General features: G+C 36.4%; 1 pseudogene; it reads left to right on the top strand.

Moving 5' to 3' along the window:
• Window positions 1–6319: 6319 nt before the first annotated feature.
• LOC110592238 lies at window positions 6320–6763 on the top strand (annotated as a pseudogene).
• The last annotated feature ends 8217 nt before the right edge of the window (window positions 6764–14980 follow it).

The following is a 14980-nucleotide window of genomic DNA, read 5'->3' as shown; positions in this document are numbered from 1 at the left end:
AGAAATGGGCAGAAGACATAAACAGACATTTTTCCAAAGAAGACATCCAAATGGCCAACAGACACATGAAAAAGTGCTCAATATCGCTTGGCATCAGGGAAATCCAAATCAAAACCTCAATGAGATACCACCTCACACCAGTCAGAATGGCTAAAATTAACAAGTCAGGAAATGACAGATGTTGGCGGGGATGCGGAGAAAGGGGAACCCTCCTACACTGTTGGTGGGAATGCAAGCTGGTGCAGCCACTCTGGAAAACTGTATGGAGGTTCCTCAAAAAGTTGAAAATAGAGCTACCATATGATCCAGCAATTGCACTGCTGGGTATTTACCCCAAAGATACAAAAGTAGGGATCCGAAAGGGTACGTGCACCCCGATGTTTATAGCAGCAATGTCCACAATAGCCATACTGTGGAAAGAGCCAAGATGTCCATCGACAGATGAATGGATAAAGAAGATGTGGTATATATATACAATGGAATATTATGCAGCCATCAAAAGGAATGAGATCTTGCCATTTGCAACGACGTGGATGGAACTGGAGGGTATTATGTTGAGTGAAATAAGTCAAACAGAGAAAGACATGTATCATATGATCTCACTGATATGAGGAATTCTTAATTGCAGGAAACAAACTGAGGGTTGCTGGAGTGGGGGGTGGGGTGGGAGGGATGGGGTGACTGGGTGATAGACACTGGGGAGGGTATGTGCTCTGGTAAGTGCTGTGAATTGTGCAAGACTGTTGAATCTCAGATCTGTACCTCTGAAACAAATAATGCAATATATGTTAAGGAAAAAAGAGAAGAAGAAGAAGGTAGCGGGAGGGGAAGAATGAAGCGGGGGAAATCGAAGGGGTAGACGAACCATGAGAGACGATGGACTCTGAAAAACAAACAGGGTTCTAGAGGGGAGGGGGGTGGGAGGATGGGTTAGCCTCGTGGTAGGTATTGAGGAGGGCACATTCTGCATGGAGCACTGGGTGTTATGCACAAACAATGAATCATGGAACACTTCATCTAAAACTAATGATGTAATGTATGGGGATTAACATAAGAATAAAAAAAGTTAAAAAAATTAAAAAATTAAAAAAAAAAAAAACATATAGCTAACATCATACGTAAGGGTGAAAGACTAAATGTCCTCCCTCTAAGATCAGCAACAACACAAAAATGGCCTTCTTTCAGCACTTTTGTTCAACACTGTAATAGAGGTTTAAGCCAGGGCAATTTAGGCCAGAAAAAGAAATAAAATACATCCAGGTTGGAAAAGAAGTAAAACATCTCCAATCACTGATGGCATGATACTATATACATGAAATCATAAGGAATACACTAAAAAATGATTAAAACTCAAAGAAATGGAAAACAGAATGGAGGTTCCTCAAAAAGTTGAAAATAGAGCTACCCTACGACCCAACAATCGCACTACTGGGTATTTACCCCAAAGATACAAATGTAGTGACCCAAAGGGGCACCTCCAATATTTATAGCAGCAATGTCCACAATAGCCAAACCATGGAAAGAACCCAGATGTCCATTGACAGATGAATGGATAAAGAAGATGTGGTATATAAATATATACAATGGAATATTACACAGCCATCAGAAAATGAAATCTTGCCATTTGCAATTACATGAATGGAACTAGACGGTATTATGCTAAGTGAAATAAGTCAATCAGAGAAAGACAATTATCATGTGATCTCACTGATTTGTGGAATTTAAGAAATAAAACAAGGATCATAGAGGAAGATAGGAAAAAATAAAACAAGATGAAACCAGAGAGGGAGACAAACCATAAGAGACTCTTAATCATAGGAAACAAACTGAAGGTTGCTAGAGGGGAGGGGGGTGGAGGGATGGGGTAACTGGGTGATGGACATTAAGGAGGGCATGTGATGTAATGAGCACTGGGTATTATACAAGACTGATGAATCACAGGCCTGTACCTCTGAAACCAATAATATATCATATATTAATTAATTAAATTTAAATTTAAAAAATGTTAAAAAAAAAAAGAAATGAATTCAGCAAGTTTTCAGGATACAAAGACAATATACAAAAATCAACTGTAATGGAAAAAATATCCATGATCATGGGTTGGAAGACTTAATATGGCAATATACCCCAAACTGATCTAGAGATTCAACACAATGCTTATGAGAATTTCAGCTAACTTCTTTGTAGAAACGGACAGACTGATTTTAAAATTCATACATAATCACATGGGACCCAGAACAGAGTACGAGGACTTACACTTCCTGATTTTAAAACTTACTACAAAGCAATGGTAATCAAAACTGTGTGGTACTTGCAAAAGGATAAACAGATGAATGGAATAGAATTAAGAGTGAAGAAATAAAATCATGTGTCTATGGCCAACTGATTTTTGACAAGGGCACCAAGACCATTTAATAGTGAGTATTTCAACAGATGAGGCTGGAATAACTGGATAGCCACGTGCAAAACATAGGACTTTTGTCCCACACCATATACAAAAATTAGCTCAAAATGGATCAACAACAAAATTCTAAAACTATAAAACTCTTAAGAGAAACCAAAGGATAAGTCCCTTGGACTTGGAGAAGATTCTTGGATATGACATCCAAAGCACAAGCAACAAAAGAAAAATAGATACACTAAACGTCATCAAAATCAATTTGAAATGGCTGTGCTCCCAAGGATACCACTGAGAAAGTAAAAAGCCAACCCACAAAATGGACAAAAAAATAAATCATGTATCTGATAAGGGACTTGTATCCAAAGTATATATGGGGCGCCTGGGTGGCTCAGTCCATGAAGTGTCTGCCTTCGGCTCAGGTCACGATCCCACGGTCCCAGGATCGAGCCCCAACTCAGGCTCCCTGCTCAGTGGGGAGCCTGCTTCTCCCTCTCCCTCTGTCCCCTGGCTCATGTTCTCTCTCACTCTCTATCTCAAATAAGTAAATAAAATCTTTAAAACAAAAAAAGTATACAAAGAACTTTTACAACTCAATACTGGAGAGATAAATAAGCAATTTTTTTTAAAAAAAAGGAGGTGAAATATTTAAATAAACATTTCTCCAAGGAAAATATACAAGCTCATAAAAAGATGCTAAACATCATAGGTTATCAGAGAAATATAAATTAAAGCCACAAAATAGCACTTCATACCTACTAGAACATTAGAATCAAAAGCCAGATAATAACAAATGCTGACAAGGATATGGAAAAATCAGAACTCTCATACACTACTGGTAAGAATGTAAAATGGTGCAGCCACTTTGGAATAGCAGTTCCTCATTTAAACACAGAGTTACCATATGATCCAGTAATTCCATTTCTGATATATACCCAAAAGAACTGAAAGTAGTTGTACACAAATACTTAAACAATACTGTTCATTACAGGCAAGAGGTGAAAATAACTCACATGTCCAACTGATGAATGGATAAACAAAATGTGGTATATCCATACAATGGAAATATTATTCAACCATAATAAGTAATAGACTACTGATGCATGCTACAGCATGGATAAATCTTGAACACATTATGCTAAGTAAAAGAATCCAGTAACAAAGACTGCATGTTATATTATTCTATTTATATAAAATATCCAGAACTGACAAATCTATAGAGATAAAAAGATTAGTGGTTGCCCAGAGCTAAAGAGGGAGTGAAGGGAAACAAGTAGGGAGGGTAATAACTAAAGTGGATGGGGTTTCTTTTTGAGGTGATGAAAATGCTCTAAAATCTACTGTTGTGACTGTAGCATTTATCTGTGAATGTACTAAAATCTACTGAGCTGCAAAATATAATGGGTGAATTGTATGTAAATGATATCTCAATAAAGATCCTTTTAAAAAAGCATTGTTCTGGTTTGCAAAACAAAAATTACTGACTCCAAACACAAAACAATTTCCACAAAATAAATGTTATATTTACTTCATATATTGTTAAATTTAATACTAATAACAATTTAAGGACCCAGAACAATTTGTTTCATTTCTCATTTCAAAATAATTCTCTAGTAAGCACAACGATTCTTTAGAAATCAGAACTAAACATAATTTCAAAAACAAAACTATAAAAAACATTTACATCCTGTTCACTGTGCAGATATTACATTTAATGAGACATGTGGGTACACTTAAGAATGTTTCATATGATGTAGAGCATGATTTCCAAAAGTTAAGTGTTGCACACTAACAAACTCTTAAACTATCCCTGCTTTTACCATGTCTTTCACCACAGGCACATGCCCAGACACTGTGCTTGTCAGTAAAAAAAAAAAAAAATTACGAATTTCAATGTCATTCCTCTTGACTCAACACATTTTGGTTTCCAGGGACTCTTAACTCCAGCTTTCTCCTCTGGGTTTTGTTCAAATTTTTATTTGTCATCTTTCAGCACACCAAGGCTTATGCTTTCAGGTAAAAAATAAGGAAAATGTGAACAGACAGACCACTATAATGTGGATTGAACAGAAAAGGACTACAACATGGATTAGCTCATTTTCATGCAAATGTCTTTATGAAGAGAAAATGTCTTTATGTCAAGAAAGAAGGGTTAAAAGGGCCAATCTATGAATGCCTGAAGTGAAATTGGTATAGTACATAAAATTATTCCTCTTGAGATAAAATTGTAGCTAGTAAGTATTTTAAATTTGGCCAGTCATCAAGATAGAAAGCTTAGAGACACTTCGGAGACAGATTATCCCAGGTTTGGATCCCCTTTCATTTACTGGCTGGATGATCTTGAGCCAGTTGCCCAAATTCAATTCTCTTATTCACAAAAAAGAGGATAATAAATTATGCATACAATCATAACATTATAAGGAAAAAAGGACTATGCCTAGCAAAAGTAGGCATTCAAAAAACTTTTCTACCTTAATATTCTGGAATCTCAGTTAAAATAGAAATTCCATAATGCACCATTGGCCATTCAAGAAATGTTACTAATAATCTCCAATAACTAAAAAGATTTATTCTCTGTTTGTTCTAAATACCAGAGATAGATCAGACACTACTGGTAGACTACAAATAAACCCTCTCCCTACTGCCTCATACTCTCTAACCTTTTATAATATCTAATGAAATAGTTCCAATATAGCTTCTTATGAAAACTGGGAAGTACAGACTCCAGAAGAGGGCAATCACTGGAGTACATGTGATAATAGACAATAGGCCCTCAAGTTTACTGACAGTAGAATAACTGGTCATTTCTTCCTCTCTGGTATAGCACTGCATCTACAGACTGCCTTATGTCACAGGGATGTTGTAAAGAACTAAAGACCTAAAAGAATCATTATAAAATGATTATAGGCACCAAATACCTAATGAATTAATGAATGAATAAATAAAGCATAAAAGAACTAAAGGAAGAAAGTAAAGATGAAGTTATCTTCAGCTGCAGAAAAAAGGAAAAGCAACTTGAATAAGGTCAAGAAAACATGTTAGGTAGAATAGTTGAGAGAAGCCTTCTAAAGGTTTCTGAGTATCAGATATGATTTTGTTTCTTTCAACTTGAATTTTTTATTCCTCACTTTCCTTCACAAATCAACTCTTGTGAAATTGTACTGTACCTATAATGGAAGGGCATACACATAGTGATAGAAATTTTCTAATGGGGTAAGATGCAGAAGATAGATTCTGACCTTTTCATTTGCCTTCTCCAGACCCTTTCAAAGTTAAGCTTAAAAGAACTGGAGGGGCGCCTGGGTGGCTCAGTCGTTAAGCATCTGCCTTCGGCTCAGGTCATGATCCCAGGGTCCTGGGATCGAGCCCCGCATCGGGCTCCCTGCTCCGCGGGGAGCCTGCTTCTCCCTCTCCCACTCCCCCTGCTTGTGTTCCCTCTCTCGCTGTCTCTCTCTGTCAAATAAATAAATAAAATCTTTAAAAAATAAATAAAAAAAAGAACTGGAGTCAGGAAGAGCTGGGGATTGATTTAGTTAAGTCAATTTCTAAAGCAATTTGGAAATGAACCACATGGAAGAGAAAGGGATTTCCTTGTTTGTGTTTATATTTTCCCTTCTGCAAAATAAGACTACATACTTCCTACTACTGGAGGAAGGAAACAGATAAAGTTTTGAAGGTGTCTTTATAGTCAAGATGATTTATGAAATAAACTGTGGCGTATCCTTAATCAATACATCAGAATCTACACACAGAGTTGAAAAACCACATCATATTTTTAAAGTTTTTTAAATTGTGATAAAAAATACGTAATATAAAATTTACCATCTTGGAGAATATGGCCAGGCAGCTCGGACTGAGCATGGTTTTCCTTGCCAGTGGATTCTGTAGAATGCACTGCCAGCCTCTTGTCTGCTCTTCACCATGGCTTCTTCTGATATCCCAGTGAAAGAACTGGAGAAGCATGCCTCAGGCCAAGTTTTTGAGTTGATTCTCAGCCCTCAACCAAAAGAATTCATCCCAGAATTCCCCATTTCCCTCCAAAGAAGGAGGATCTTTCTCTAGAGGAAATTCAGAAGAAATTAAAAGCTGCAGAAGAAAAATACAAGTCCCATAAAGCTGAGGTCTTGAAGCAGCTTGCTGAGAAACAAGAGCATGAGAAAGAAATGCTTCAAAAAGCAACAAAAGAACCACCTCAGTAAAATGGCAGAAGAAAAACTGACCCACAAAATGGAAGCCAACAAAGAGAATCAGGAGGTACAAATGGCTGCCAAACTGGAGCGCTTGTGAGAGAAGGAAAAGCACATTGAAGAAGTGTGGGAGAACAAAGAATCCAAAGATCCTGTTGATATAACTGATGCTGACTAATTTGTTCTGAGAACCAACTTTCTCCCCTTCCCCTTCCCAAATACCCAAAGACTGTACTGGCCAGTGTCATTTTATGTTTGCCTTCCTGACAAATATTCTAGAAGCTGATGTAGGACTGTATTGATAGATCTAGACGGCATGATGTTGTTTTAGAGGCTAAAGGGGAAAAACTGAGTGTTGCACTCTTTTTCTCAAGTATTGAAGTCTTTCTAATGTAGCTATTTTTGTTGCATCTTTTCTACTTCAATACACTTGGCGTCCTGGGTTAGTGGCTAGTACCATACTGGCTGTGTGAAAACATGTTTGTGGAAAGAGTATATAGTGGCTTCTTTCAAACTGTTAGATGCTGAATATCTGTTCACTTTTATTTATTTTTTTAAGATTTTATTCATTTATTTGACAGAGAGAGACACAGCAAAAGAGGGAACACAAGCGGGGGAGTGGGAGAGGGAGAAGCAGGCTTCCCGCTGAGCAGGGAGCCCGATGCGGGGCTTGATCCCAGGACCCTGGGATCATAACCTGAGCCAAAGGCAGACGCTTAACAAGTGAGCCATCCAGGCACCCCTCTGTTCACTTTTAAACCCCAATTCTGTCCTGATCTTACCAGATGCTACTGTACTTGAATGGTTAATAAAACTGCATAGTGCTGTTGGAAAAAAACATTCACCATCTAAACCATTTTTAAATATATAGTTCAGTAGTTATAAGTATCTCCATATTATTGTGAAATAGATATCTAGAACTTTTTCAACTTCCAAATCTGAAACTCTGTAGCCATTAAGCAATTCTTATTTCCTCCATCCCAGCCCCTGATAACCACCACTCTACTTTCTGTTTCTATGAATTCTATTATTTTAAATACACCTCATATAAAAGGAATCATATGGTATTTGTCTTTTTGTGGCTGGCTTATTTCACTTAACATAATGTCCTTAAGGTCCATCATGTTGTAGCATGTGAAAAAATGTAAAAAGGATCCCCTTCCTTTTTAAGGCTGAATAATGTTCCACTATATGTATATACCACATTTTGTTTATCCATTAATCTGTTGATAAACATTTGGGTTGCCCCTACTCTTAGGCACTGTGAATAGTGCTATTATGAACATGGATATGCAAATATCTCTGAGTCCCTACTTTCAATTCTTTTGGATATACAGTCAAAAGCAGGATTATTGGATCATATGGTAGTTCTGTTTTTAACTTCTGAGTAACTGCCATACTGTTTTCCATAGCAGTTCCATCATTTTACAATCCCACAAACAGTGTACAAGCATTCCAAATTCTCCACATACTCAACCAACATTTATTATTCCGTTTTTATTTTTAATAGTAGGCATGCTAATGGGTACAAGATAATATGTCATTGTGGTTTTGACTTGCATTTTTCAGATTATTACTAATGTTGAGCATCTTTTCATATGGTTGTTGGCCATCTGTATTTCTTCTTTAGAGAAATGTCTGTTCAAGGCCCTTTGCTTATTTTTAATCAGATTATTTGATTTTTTGTTGTTGAGTTGTAGCAGTTCTTTATTTAACCTGGATATATTAATCACTTATCACATATGTAATTTCCAAATATTTTCTCCCATTCTGTAGCTTGCCATTTCACTCTGTTGATTCTCAGAGCCCCTTGGTACCCCAAATTTTTTCAGTTTAATGTAGTCTTATTTTTCCCTTTTTCCTTGTGTTTTCTCTGTTTTGGGTGTCATATTCCAAGAAATCACTGCCAAATTCAAAATGATGAAGTTTTCCCTCTTTGTTTTCTCCTAGGAGTTTTATTGTCTTAGATCTTTATGTCTTTAATCTAGCTTAATTTTTGTAAAACATAAGGATCCAACTTAACTCTTTTATATATGTATACTGAGTTTTACCAAAAATATTTGTGGAGGAGACTGTTTTTTCCCATTGGGTAGTCTTGGCACCCTTGTCAAAGAACATTTGACTATATAGGTAAGGATTTATTTCTGGGTTCTCTATTCCATTGATGTAGTTGACTGTTAATGCCACCATGTTTTGATTACTGTGACTTTGTGATATGTTTTAAAATCAAGAAGTATTCCTCCAACTTTTGTTTTTTTATCTCAAAATCGTTTTGGCTATTCAAAGTCCATTGAGAATCCATAAAAATTTTAGGATAAATTTTTCTATTTCTTCAAAAAATGCTGTTGGAATTTTGATAGAGATTGCATTGAACATGTAGTACTTTTAGTACTATAGACATGTTAACAATATTAAATCTTCCAATCCACGAACATGAGATGTCTTTCCATTTATTTGTGTTCTCTTTAAATTTCTTTTAGCAGTGTTTTGTGGTTTTCACTGTACAAGTCTTTCCCCTCCTTGGTTAGATTTATTCCTAAGCATTTTATTCTTTTTGATGCTATTGTAAATGTAATTGTTTTCTTATTTTCCTTTTTTGGATTGTTCATTGTTATATCTGATATATTATTAAATAATTCACCATTAGCTGTCCTCTTCTTTGCCATGATTCCTTTCTATGGTAAGTCTAATTATTCATGAGGCAGAACGGGATGCCAGGGTCTGTGTTCCTCTGATGCACACCCTTTTCACTGTCAGCATTCTCCCTGTTTCCACCATGGTGACTTCAGTACTTTAAGACAACAGACTCAAAACAGAGAGTCAATCAAGATGGTAACATAGGAGGCTCCTGAGCTTTGCTCCTCCCATAGATATACCAAATATATGGAGCAATTCCCTGTGAAAAAGATCCAGAAACCAGTTGAGTTACTCCTATATATTGGGCAAATGAAAAAATACACTGAAATGGGTAGGAAAGGCTGAGCCACACTTTGGCCATAAAACTCATGCCTGATACAGTGCCATCCAATCAGAATGGAACTCCCAACTGCCAAATTCTTCCTGAGGAGCAAAGAGACCCCACCCACATCTAAACTTCAACTTTTAAGACTCCTACATTTGAGACAGGCTCACTAATACTTAGTTTGAAAGCCAGTGGGGTTTTCATCCATGAGATCCACAAGATTATATCAAACAGAAAGCAGTTCTTAACTGGCTATCCCATCCAAGGCACAACATAGAGGGAACAGGCAAAAATTATCCATCTCCCTGAATGGATAAAGAAGGTGTGGTGTGTGTGTGTGTATATATATATATATGTATATATATATATATACACACACACACACACAATGGAATATTATGCACCCATCCAAAGGAATGAAATCTTGCCATTTGCAACGACGTGGATGGAACTGGAGGTTATTATGCTGAGAGAAATAAGTCAATCAGAAAGACATGTATCATATAACCTCACTGATAGAAGGAATTCTTAATCTCAGGAAACAAACTGAGGGTTGCTGGAGTGGTGGAGGGGTGGGACGGATGGGGTGGCTGGGTGATAGACATTGGGGAGGGTATGTGCTATGGTGAGTGCTGTGAATTGTGTAAGACTGATGAATCACAGACCTGTACCTCTGAAACAAATAATACATTATATGTTTAAAAAAAGAAGATAATAGGAAGGGAAAAATGAAAGGGGAGAAATCAGAGGGGGAGATGAAACATGAGAGACTATGGACTCTGAGAAACAAACTGAGGGTTCTAGAGGGGAGGGGGGTGAGGGATGGGTTAGCCTGGTGATGGGTATTAAAGAGGGCACGTTCTGCATGGAGCACTGGGTGTTATATGCAAAGAATCATGGAACACTACATCAAAAACTAATGATGTGGGGCGCCTGGGTGGCTCAGTTGGTTAAGCGACTGCCTTCGGCTCAGGTCATGATCCTGGAGTCCCGGGATCGAGTCCCGCATCGGGCTCCCTGCTCGGCAGGGAGTCTGCTTCTCCCTCTGACCCTCCTCCCTCTCATGCTCTCTGTATTTCATTCTCTCTGTCTCAAATAAATAAATAAAATCTTAAAAAAAAAAAAAAAAACTAATGATGTAATGTATGGTGATTAACATAACACAATAAAATTAAAAATGCAAAAAAAAAAATTCATCTCCCATTTTTTTCCCTGAAAGGGCTTTATCTGCACATTTCAAAAGCTGCTGCCTAAAGTTCAGGCCTATAATTTAGCAGGCATCTAGGGGCTTTGCTCCTCCTTCACAGAAAAGGGAAGTTGGCATACATTTCCCCCCCCATCTTCTCCCTCCACCCTACTCCAAGTCACCAGTGTTTCCCTAAGAGAAGCTTGTATATACATCCATACCTCAGTTTTTGCAGCTGCTGACCAAGGGATGGATCTCTAGATTACTAGCTCTGATAGCCAATGGAGTTTCCATTCATGAGTTCCACAGGGATGCGGCAAATAAAGAAGCAAATCTTAACCAGCTATCAACCCAGAGCTCAACACAAAGAAAGCAGGCAAAAATGCCCATCTTCCAGTCTTTCTTTGAAAGGGATTTATTTGCATACTTTAGAAGCTGCTGCCTGAGGGCCAGGTTTCTAATTTAGCATGTATCTGGTGGCTGGCAACCATCATCTCCAGACACTGGGAAAACCAACAGATACCTCCTGTCTTCTCTCTCCAGCCTGCTCCAATTCACCAACCAGTATCTCCCTGGAAGAAGCTTGCATACACATCTGCACTCCAACATTTATAGCTGCCTCAAGGGATAGATTCGCAAATCACCTGGCTCTCATAGCCAGTGGGGCTACCTTTCGCCAAGCCCCACGGGAGTGTAGGAAATAAAGAAGAGGTCTTAACTGGCTATCTCTCCCGGGCTCAACACAGAAGCAGGCAAAAATGCTCCTCTCCAAGTTTTCCTTGAAAGGGATCTAGCTGTACACCTTACAAGCTCATGGCTGAGCTCAGGCTTTTAACTTTAATACATATCTAGGGCCTGACTGTGACAAAAGTACATACTTTCCAAGCTTCTGTGTGAGATTCCAGCTTCTAATCAATCTACATCTAGGTGCCAACTGTAATCCTCCCTTTTGGAACACTGATGGCCTTAACCACTGGGAGCCACTAAAACAAAGAAGGCATCTTGGTGAATCACAAAGATTTGAGAGAAAACCAAGAGCTTGGTTGGGCTGATTAACAAGGTTGATCTCCTACATGAGCTAATATGTCAAGAGTGCAACAGGTGGCTATTTTATATAATATACAGAAACCACCAGAGTCTAGGGAAACGGAGAACAGAGAAATATGTACCAAACAATAGTACAAGATTAAACTCCAGAAACACACCTTAATGAAATGAAAGTAAGTGATTAACCCAATAAAGAGTTCAAAATACTGGTCATAAAGTTGCTCACTGCATCAGAAAAATTCAGTGAAAATTTTGACAAATAGAAAATATAAGAGACTGTCAATCAAAAATCACAGAGCTGAAGAAAGCAATAACTGACATGAAAATTTCAAAAGAGGGACTCAAAAGCAGAGTAGATGAAGCAGAAAAATAGATCAACAAATTCAAAAGACAGGGTAGTCTCCAGCCAACTAGAGAAGTTAACAGAAAAGCAATGAAAAGGAGTGAAAATAGCTTAAGAAATTTACAGGACACCATCAAATGGGCCAATATTCATATAATAGGGATCCCAGAAGAAGACAGAGAAAAAGACAGAAAGCTTATTCAAGGAAATAATGGCTAAAAAACTCCCTAACCTAAGAAAAGAAACAGACGCCCAGGTCAAAGGATCCCAGAGAGTAAAAAATAAGAGAAATCCAAAGAGACCCACTTAAAGATGCATTATAATTAAACTGTCAGATGTTAAAGGTAAGGAAAGAATCTTAAAAGCATCAAGAGGAAAGCAAATTGTTAGGTACAGGGAACCTACATAAAACTATCAGCAGATATTTCAGGAGAAACTGCAAGCTAGAATGGAGTTGGATGATATAGTCAAAGTAATGGGGGGAAAAAGACTGCCAACCAAGAATACACTACCTGGCAAATTTGTCCTGCAGGATTGAAAGAGAGAGAGAATTTCCCAGACAGACAAAAGCTGACAGAGTTTATCACCACTAGACCAGTCTTACAGGAAACATTAAAGTGACTTTTTCAAGCTGAAACAAAACAGTGTTAATCAGTTACATAAAAACATATGAAAAGATTAAACTCAGTGGTAAATACAGAGCTAAATGAAGAATACTCTACTACTATAATGGTGGTAGGTAAATCACTATTAACTCTAGTATAAAAGTTAAAGGACAAAAGTATTAAAAATACATATAACTACAAAGATTTGTTAATGGATATGCAATATAAATAAAAAGATGTAAGCTGTGATATCAAAAACACAAAATGTTGAGGGGAACTTAAAAATGTAGAGCTTTTGTATGCACTCAAAATTAAGTTGTTCCCAGCTAAAAATAGGCTGTTATAAATATAAGATAATTTCTATAAGCCTTATGGTAACTACAAGGCAAAAGCTATAGTAGATACACAAACAATAAAGAAAGAAATCAAAGCATACCATTACAGAAAGTCATCAAATCAGAGAGTAAGACAGAAAAGAACAAAGGATTTACAAAAGAACCAAAAAACAACAACATAGCAACAGTAAGTCATATCTATCAATAATCACTTTAAATATAAATGAACTAAAATTCTCTAATCAAAATATATACAGTGGCTGAATGTATAAAAACCAGACCCAACTATATGCTGCCTACAAGAGACATATCAGCTTTAAGGACACACACAGACTGAAACTGAAGGGATGGAAAAAGATATTTCATGCAAATGGAAGCCAAAAGAAAGAAGAAGGAGTTATATTTCCATCAAAACAAAAACAGACTTAAGCCAACGACTATTACAAGAGACAAAGAAGATCATTATATAATGATAAAAGAGATCAATTCATCAAGAGAATATAACATTTGTAAATATATACAGAAGCAACTAAATATATAAAGCTTATATTAATGGATGTAAATGAAGAAATAGAAAGCAATACAATAATAGCAGGGGACTTTCAACAATGGATAGGTCATTCAGACAAAAAATCAATAAGGTAACATTGGAGTTAAAGGATCCATTAAAGCAGATGGAACTACTGGGTATATACAGAACATTCCAACCAATAGCAGGAGAATACACATTTTTCTCAAGCACACATGGAACCACCTCCAAAATGGATCATATGGTAAAGCCACAAAATTATTGAAATTGAAATCATTTAAATTCAATTAATAAATTGAAATTATATCAAACATTCTTTTCCAACCACAATGGTATGAAACTAGAAATCAATAAGAAAATTGGAAAATTCACAAATATGTGATTGAACAACATGCTCCTGAACAACCAACAGGTCAAAGAAATCAAAAAATAAATCAAAATAATCTTGAGACAAATGAAAATGGAAACAAAACATACCAAAACTTATAGGATGCAGTAAAAGCAGTTCTAAAAGGAAATTATAGTAATAAATAATGTATTAAATAGATAAATTATTAAATAGTAATAAAGGAAAAAGATCTCAAACAACCTAACTCTATATCTCATGGAACTAGAAAAAGAACAGACTAAGCCCAAAGTTAGTAGAAGAAAGGAAAAGAATTGTGTAAGACTGTTGAATCACAGACCTGTACCTCTGAAACAAATAATACATTATATGTTAAAAAAAAAAAAGAAGAAGATAGCAGGAAGGGTAAAATGAAGGGGGTGGAAATCGGAGGGCAAGATGAACCATGAAAGACTATGGACTCTGAGACAAACTGAGGGTTCTAGAGGGGAGGGGGGTGGGGGGATGGGTTAGCTTGGTGATGGGTATTAAAGAAGGCATGTACTGAATGGAGCACTGGGTGTTATACACAAACAATGAATCATGGAACACTACATCAAAAACTAATGATGTAATGTATGGTGATTAACATAACATAATAAAATTAAAAAATAAAAATAAAAAGTGTTTTGAAAATTAAAAAAAATTAAAGTGGAAATAAATGAAATAGAGAATAAAAAGAAAATAGAAAAGATCAATGACAATAAGACCTGGTTTCTTTGAAAAGATAAACAAAATAGACAAACTTTTACTAGACTTACCAAGAAAAAAAAGTAGACTCAAATATATAAAATTAGAAATAAAAGAAATGATGTTACAACTGATACCACAGAAATATAAAGTATCAGAAGAGACTACTGTAAACAATTATACACCAACTAATTTGACAATGTAGAAGAAATGGATAAATTCCTAGAAACATACAATCTACAAAGACTGAATCATGAAGAAATAGAAAATTTGAACAGACCAATTACTAATAATGACTTTGAATGTTTACATA

This window comes from Neomonachus schauinslandi, chromosome 3 (genome assembly GCF_002201575.2).
Source record: "Neomonachus schauinslandi chromosome 3, ASM220157v2, whole genome shotgun sequence".
NCBI classification, from domain to species: domain Eukaryota; kingdom Metazoa; phylum Chordata; class Mammalia; order Carnivora; family Phocidae; genus Neomonachus; species Neomonachus schauinslandi.
This window is presented reverse-complemented; position numbering and strand designations above follow the sequence as displayed.